Consider the following 6,656-nt stretch of genomic DNA (forward strand, 5'->3'; position numbering starts at 1 on the left):
TTGGAACTGAGAATGAGAAGAAAGTTAAAAGCTTGCCCTTGTCGCTTGTAGAAATTCGCCCACAAAGTATCTTCTTGGTAGTAGTGTGAATGTTAAAGAAAAGTGAGGGTGTACGGTGTCAAAAGGGCCCTTCGCGCTTGCTTGGTCTCCTTAGAGAGGTGCAGTGTTGAAGAAGTGTTTATGAAAAGAAAAAGAGGAAAAATGAAAGTGAATGAGTTTAAGTATGGTGAGAGTAGGTCGTGACTCTTTTTTCCATGGGAGCATTAGGGTTAAGGTATCGTGCATGAGAAGTTAAGCCACTCTCTCTCATTTCTCTCTCCATCCACTAAGTATTTGAATGGTGTAACTTTTCGCTTGCCCTTGGTTGGCTTCTAAAGAGTGCACCTCCCTTCGTGAATTGTACATGCAAGACGCCATTATGATGGGAAATAAATGAAGGTTAAATAGAGAAAGTGGGAATATACAAATAAATGTTGGGCATGGTTTCTAGAAATAAATGACTTAGAAGGGAATTTCAAGTGTTGATTTACGTTGATTGAGATGCCCATTACATGTAGGCCGGTGGCTTGGGTCGTTTGAGGAGGGAATGGAGTATACGTTCTTTCATATTCTTCTGGAATTCGAATGTAAGTGGGAGGCAAATTAAATGGGGCTTAATGGCGAATAAATAGGGTAAGGGAGCGGTTATTAAGACACATTTATTAGGAAATTTGTCAATAAATGGTCACGAAATTAATGTTGAGTTATGGTGAACAGCCAACCATAATTAAGTGCTTGGGAATACAAAAAGTCTGCATTTAAATAGAAGGAATAAGGACTTTAATTATGGTGGTTAAGGCTAATCTCTCTCTCTTAAACATTAATAAAATTTTTGGTTGCCATAATTAAGAGGAAAATTAGGGTAAGTAGAAAAGGTTTCGTTTGGGCTTCCTTTGCTTCACGTGGAACATAATGTGAAAAGGAGCTATTTCACAATAAATGGCTAGTTTTTGGTGCGCATGGTGATTGGGGAAATGAAAAGGCTTAGGTACATTATGACTAGGTTTAAATGAACATTAATGGTAGAAAGGATATCACTAATAATGGCTAGGGAAATGTAAGAGCCACATGTGCAACTTCTTTCTCAAACGGGAAAAATACAATATTAACAATAAAATGGATAATGAATATAATAATAATAATGGTATTAATAATAAAACGGGATCTACACGCTTTAATCATAAAATAAAATTGTCCTAGGGTTTGTCTAGCTTTTCTAGGGTTTTCAAAATATTCCTCTTCATGACCATGAAGACACATACATATATATGTAAAGAGAAAAGAGTACATTAAGCATTATCACATTATTACAGAAAAAATAAATGCAAGCAAGACCCACAAGCAAAACAAAGAAAAAATGAGTTGAAAATTAAACAATCACATAAAATAACTTAATTCATAACAAGAGTTAAATTACGGTAAAAGAAATCAAAAGAAGGTACACTAACTAACAATCAAGCGATCTATGAAAGTAGACTGAATTTGGGGATATTACATAATCATCCCACCCGTTAATTAGATTAGCAGCTATAAACTTTGTATTGAAAATTTGGAAACATTACTCCTATAGTAGTCATTTTGATATTTTTTGTGATCATAAGAGTTTAAGGTATTTATCTGATCAAAAAAGACAAAGGAGTGATATAATTTTGTAAGGATTATGATCTTGAATTATATTATTCTCCAAAAAAAAGCTCATATAGTAGTAAATGCCTTAAGTATAAAATCTTTACCCATCAACATAATTCAATTTGATTAAGGATTTTAGGAATTTGAATTTTATTATGAAAACCTCATCCAAGAGTAATGATTTAAGAACGTTATAGATTACTAATGAATCTTTGAGACAAATTCAAGAAGCATAGGAAAAGGATAAGTATGTTAAGACCTTGATGGAGAATAGGATGGATAGTACAGATAAGAATGTACTTTCTAGGGACGAAATTAATTTTTAAGGTTTAAAGATAAAATATGTGTTTAGGAATTAATAGCGAGGAGAATGATATTAGATGAAACACACAAGAGTAAACTTTGTATACACCTTTAGAGTTATTTGATATGTAACACCCTTCCTTTTATTTATTGATTGTTTGATAATTGTTTTAATATGAGCTGCTATTGGATTAGGTTTTAAATTGATTGAATGAGTGTTTATTAGAGTTCTAGTGCAGGGAGTCTCGCTCAAGGGAGATAGATCTCGCTCAAGCGAGCTTGAGCACTCAGAACCACATATTTACAAAGCAATCTCGCTCAAGTGAGATAAGTCTCACTGAAGCGAGACAAGATAAACTAGGCCTAACAATCATCTCGCCCAGGCGATGACTTATAAGAAAAATGTCTAACTCTCTAGATGTTCTCTCGCTTAACATAGCATGACCTCGCTTAAGCAATAATATTAGAAAATCCTTGGGGAGACCACTATCTGGTGTTCTCACCCAAGCAAGATACATCTCGTGCAGCCAAGAATTACCTCGCTCAAGTGATAGTGTGCAGGACTAAGGGGTATTTAAAATATTTCTAGCATGAAAATTTCATTTCATTCCAATCACTCCTCAAATCTGAACTTGGACATCAAATCTAAATGGCTCTAAGTAAGTTCCTCTAGATTTAACTTTGTTTTCTTTATTCGTTTCCCGTTTTTCATTTCTTTAGGGTATATTGTGATATCTAAGAAAACTCGTATTGCTGAGTAAGAACCTTCATCAATCTCTCTCTGAATACTTATCTCAAGGTAGAGAGCTCTATTTTATCATTTATTAAGTTGTATATTGATAAATCCACATTTTGTTAGTATTTTACTTACCTTTCTATAGATTTTTAAAGAAAAAATAAACTTAGAAATTGTAAATGTAACACCTTCATTTTCTTTATACAAATAAACAAATTTCTATGGCAGATACAAAAAAAATTATTTCTATTCATGGATTTAATAATAGAATAAAGACAGAATTTTATATTTCCTTCGTATAAAAGTTTCATAAAATTCCAAAAAAAAAAAGAGTAAAGTTTCCAAGGGTAAAAATTTGAAATAATCAAATAAAACTTAACTTTACTTCTAGCAAATCATTTAGTTCACTTGAATACATATAAATTTAGAATTCCCACTAAGAACATTTTCAAAATATTCATTACAATGAAATTGGCCCAAGTATCATAAATTCTAAAATCTGACGTTTAAAATCATTACCAAATTTACCCATTACGAAATATAGTTAAGATAAAATAACAAATTTTCAAATGATTCTAGTCCCTGTAAAGCAGTCTTCCTTCCAATACCCTTGGATTATATTCCTAGAACGAACCTAACACCTTTATCTATTCACTCTCATCACTTGAAAATTACTAGTAAGGGTGAGTATCTCCTGCCCTACTAAATCTCTTGTTAACAAAAGCAAGATAATCATGTATATACAGTACTAGAAATATTACTTAACATGGATTTGAATTAGCAATAACACTCAAATCATCCAAGTTGCCATCACAAAGAGAGTAACCAGACAAGCAATTAATCATATTTACCACTTCAAATCATGCATCTTTCTACTGATATGCATGTCATAATACAGGTATTATATTACATCAATCAATATGTCACAACACGTGCCCTAATCGCACCTATCAATGTATTACAACACATATATCATAACAACATCAATCGATATGTTATAATGCATATATTACAAATGTACAATTTCTATACTACTTCATATATGTAACACCCTATTTTCATTATTCAGAAAATTATGTTTTATTTGACATTAATTAGCATTAAGATGTGTTAGGAGTGTATTCTGAAGACTATTAGAAGGGGTTGATGTAAGGAATCTCGCTTAAGCGAGACTGAGCACCCAGGAACATCCTATTTCAGAGGAATCTTGCTCGAGAGAGATGATTCTTGCTCCAGCGAGATAGGATAGAATCTGTCCAACTGTCACCTCACTCAGGCGAGAGTGATCTCGCTCAAGTGAGATGAAGATCTGGCCCAGGCTAGCTATGTCGTTCAAGCAAGAACTCACAGTAGAAACATTACCCTCTCTACTCACCATCTCGCTCAGGAGAGATAGAGCTCTCTCAAGCGAGCATATCAGAAAAATGTTAGAAAAACCATTGTCTATATATCTCGCTCAGGCGAGAGACCCGTCGCTCAAGCAAGATATTTTTTACTCAAGCGAGAGCGCATGGGGCTGATGGGTATTTAAGAAATTTCTGGCATGGAAATTAATTTCAATTTTAAAACCTACGTCCTTCTACCATTTTCTCTGAACTCTCTCTCTTCATATCACATATAAAAGCCTTAGAAACTCTAAAATTTCATCGAATCTGAGCTCTAACTTTGAATGAAGGTGGTGGATGCTCCTCTTGAATTGCGCAAGACAAATGAGAATAGGAGCACCACAGGCCTCACACTCGTTTCCTGAGTAATACTCCTGACCATGCTTTTGCTAAAAAAGGGCCAGGTCGGCACACGTTGTATCCATGTAGATGTGGCTATCCAACAACTATCTATGCTAAAGAAGACCTAGAGGGATCCTAAAGGCAATGAAATTGAGAACTGAAAGTGTTAGTAGTAATGGACTTCAGTTGAATAAATTAAATGATTAATGATTTTTTTATATGATGCTTGCATGATTTCTTTACCTGTATCATTGAAAAAAAATAGAGACTCATCCTTTCGTACACATTTCAGGAAACCAAGATGACCGCACCCACCGAGAAGATTAGATTAGTAGATAGTTCTGTAATAGGTTAAATTATGTATTTAATGAGTATCAGAGACTTTGTTTCTTTAGGATTGTTGTATATGTAAATGATGTACCTAGTGACATTATTTTGATGGAAATGAAATTAGCTTATAGCATCCCTTTTGATTTCCCCATAAGTAGAATCCATCATACGCTCTGTGTATATATTTTTCCTAGCACCGTGAGGACCCTAGCAGCATTGACTTATTTGTTCACGTACCATGACCACGATCATCTTGGGAGACCATCTCATTGGATGTTTGAGCGGATTACAGGTACTTAGGTTACTATAGACCTTGGTGATATGTATCTCGAATTAGATGATGATCTCAACTCTGATGACATAGCGATGATAGAAGGATGGCACGGGGATGACTAGTGTCTCTTTGGTCACATGATGGATAAGTTGCTTATTAGGACTTATTCTGTTTTATATTTTATAAATGTTGGAAAAGAAGTCCTAATGTATTTTATTGTACTATAATGAATATTTTGTAAATATTAACATCTTGTATATTATGAGCTCAATGTATATTCATGACATTTTAATGTTTCCTCTTAAAATTCGTTTAATTATTATTGTTTTGATTATTCAAAGTTCTTATACATTTGAGCAAAATTACGGAATATATTATGATTTCATTGTTATATTCATCTGGTAATAAATTTAACTAATTTTTCATTGTATTCCAGAAATTGTATTCTTATTATGTTAAATAAAAATAAGGATATTACAATATGCATCATACTTTCATATTAAATGCCCTTGGAATCCCTTGAGGACTTCACAGTTTAGACAGTCGCCGGTTAGCCGTAGCAGCATAGATACACATGTGCTGACTTAGCCCTTTTTAGCAAAGGTATAGTTAGGAGTCTCGTCAAAAAATAAGTATACGGCCTATAAATGCTTTAATATTTAGAAAATCATTGTGCACTTATTCACACTTAGCATTCACCACCCTCATTTACCCAAGAGTTCCCAAATCTTCTTTGGACTCTATGCCTCCAGTGTATCTCTGTAGCTTTCTAAACTCACCACCAACATTTTTCATTCTTTTCCACACCCTTTTTACAGGGCACGTGTCATAATACGCGAGCCTTATCTACATAGCTTGGTGTATTACAATAAATTTATTATCAGTACTTTTGTAGGTCGTATCACAATACCTGTATTGCAATCACATCCGTTCATCCAATCTGACTCTCGTATTATGATCACTTTTTCCAGCATTCCATTCAATTCATTCACACGTGCACTCACTATACTTAGCCACGCTCACTGTGTAATCACATCATACAGAAAACTTTTTCTTTATTTAAGAGTAGACAAACACTCGTATCAATAACATGATTTCATTCATTTGGCATGCCTCAATTATCAAACAACGTAGATATATCATACTTCACAAATTATTATCAATCAGTCTCAATATGCATCAGTCATCAACAACATTCACCAAATCATAGAATCACCAACCATTTCACAAATCACACAATCAATACAAGATGCCAGAGGTCGGACACTGCCCAATCGTACAATCCATCACCCACATTTTTTCAAGAATAATAATAGGGTCATCTATCCTAAGGTTTGGCATCATCCTAACTACCCCCAAACAACGTTTGCTTACTAAAATCGTAATATTTCTTCAAAACAGTTTTATTTAAAGCCTTTATTTCAAGTTATATTTAGATAGTTATCAAATAGTTAAGGGTTTCCCATTTTAAACTACCCAAGAGAGATTAGAGTTTGGGATTAACTCCCCTCACCTTGGAATGAAGACCCTTCATTAAAATCACGATAAAATAGCTCCCTACACGGATTTTTGTCCCACCAAGCATCCCAAACTCGACTTCAACCTTCAATCTAGCTTC

The sequence above is a fragment of the Abrus precatorius genome, unplaced genomic scaffold (genome assembly GCF_003935025.1).
Source record: "Abrus precatorius isolate BTA unplaced genomic scaffold, Abrus_2018 Scaffold6, whole genome shotgun sequence".
NCBI classification, from domain to species: domain Eukaryota; kingdom Viridiplantae; phylum Streptophyta; class Magnoliopsida; order Fabales; family Fabaceae; genus Abrus; species Abrus precatorius.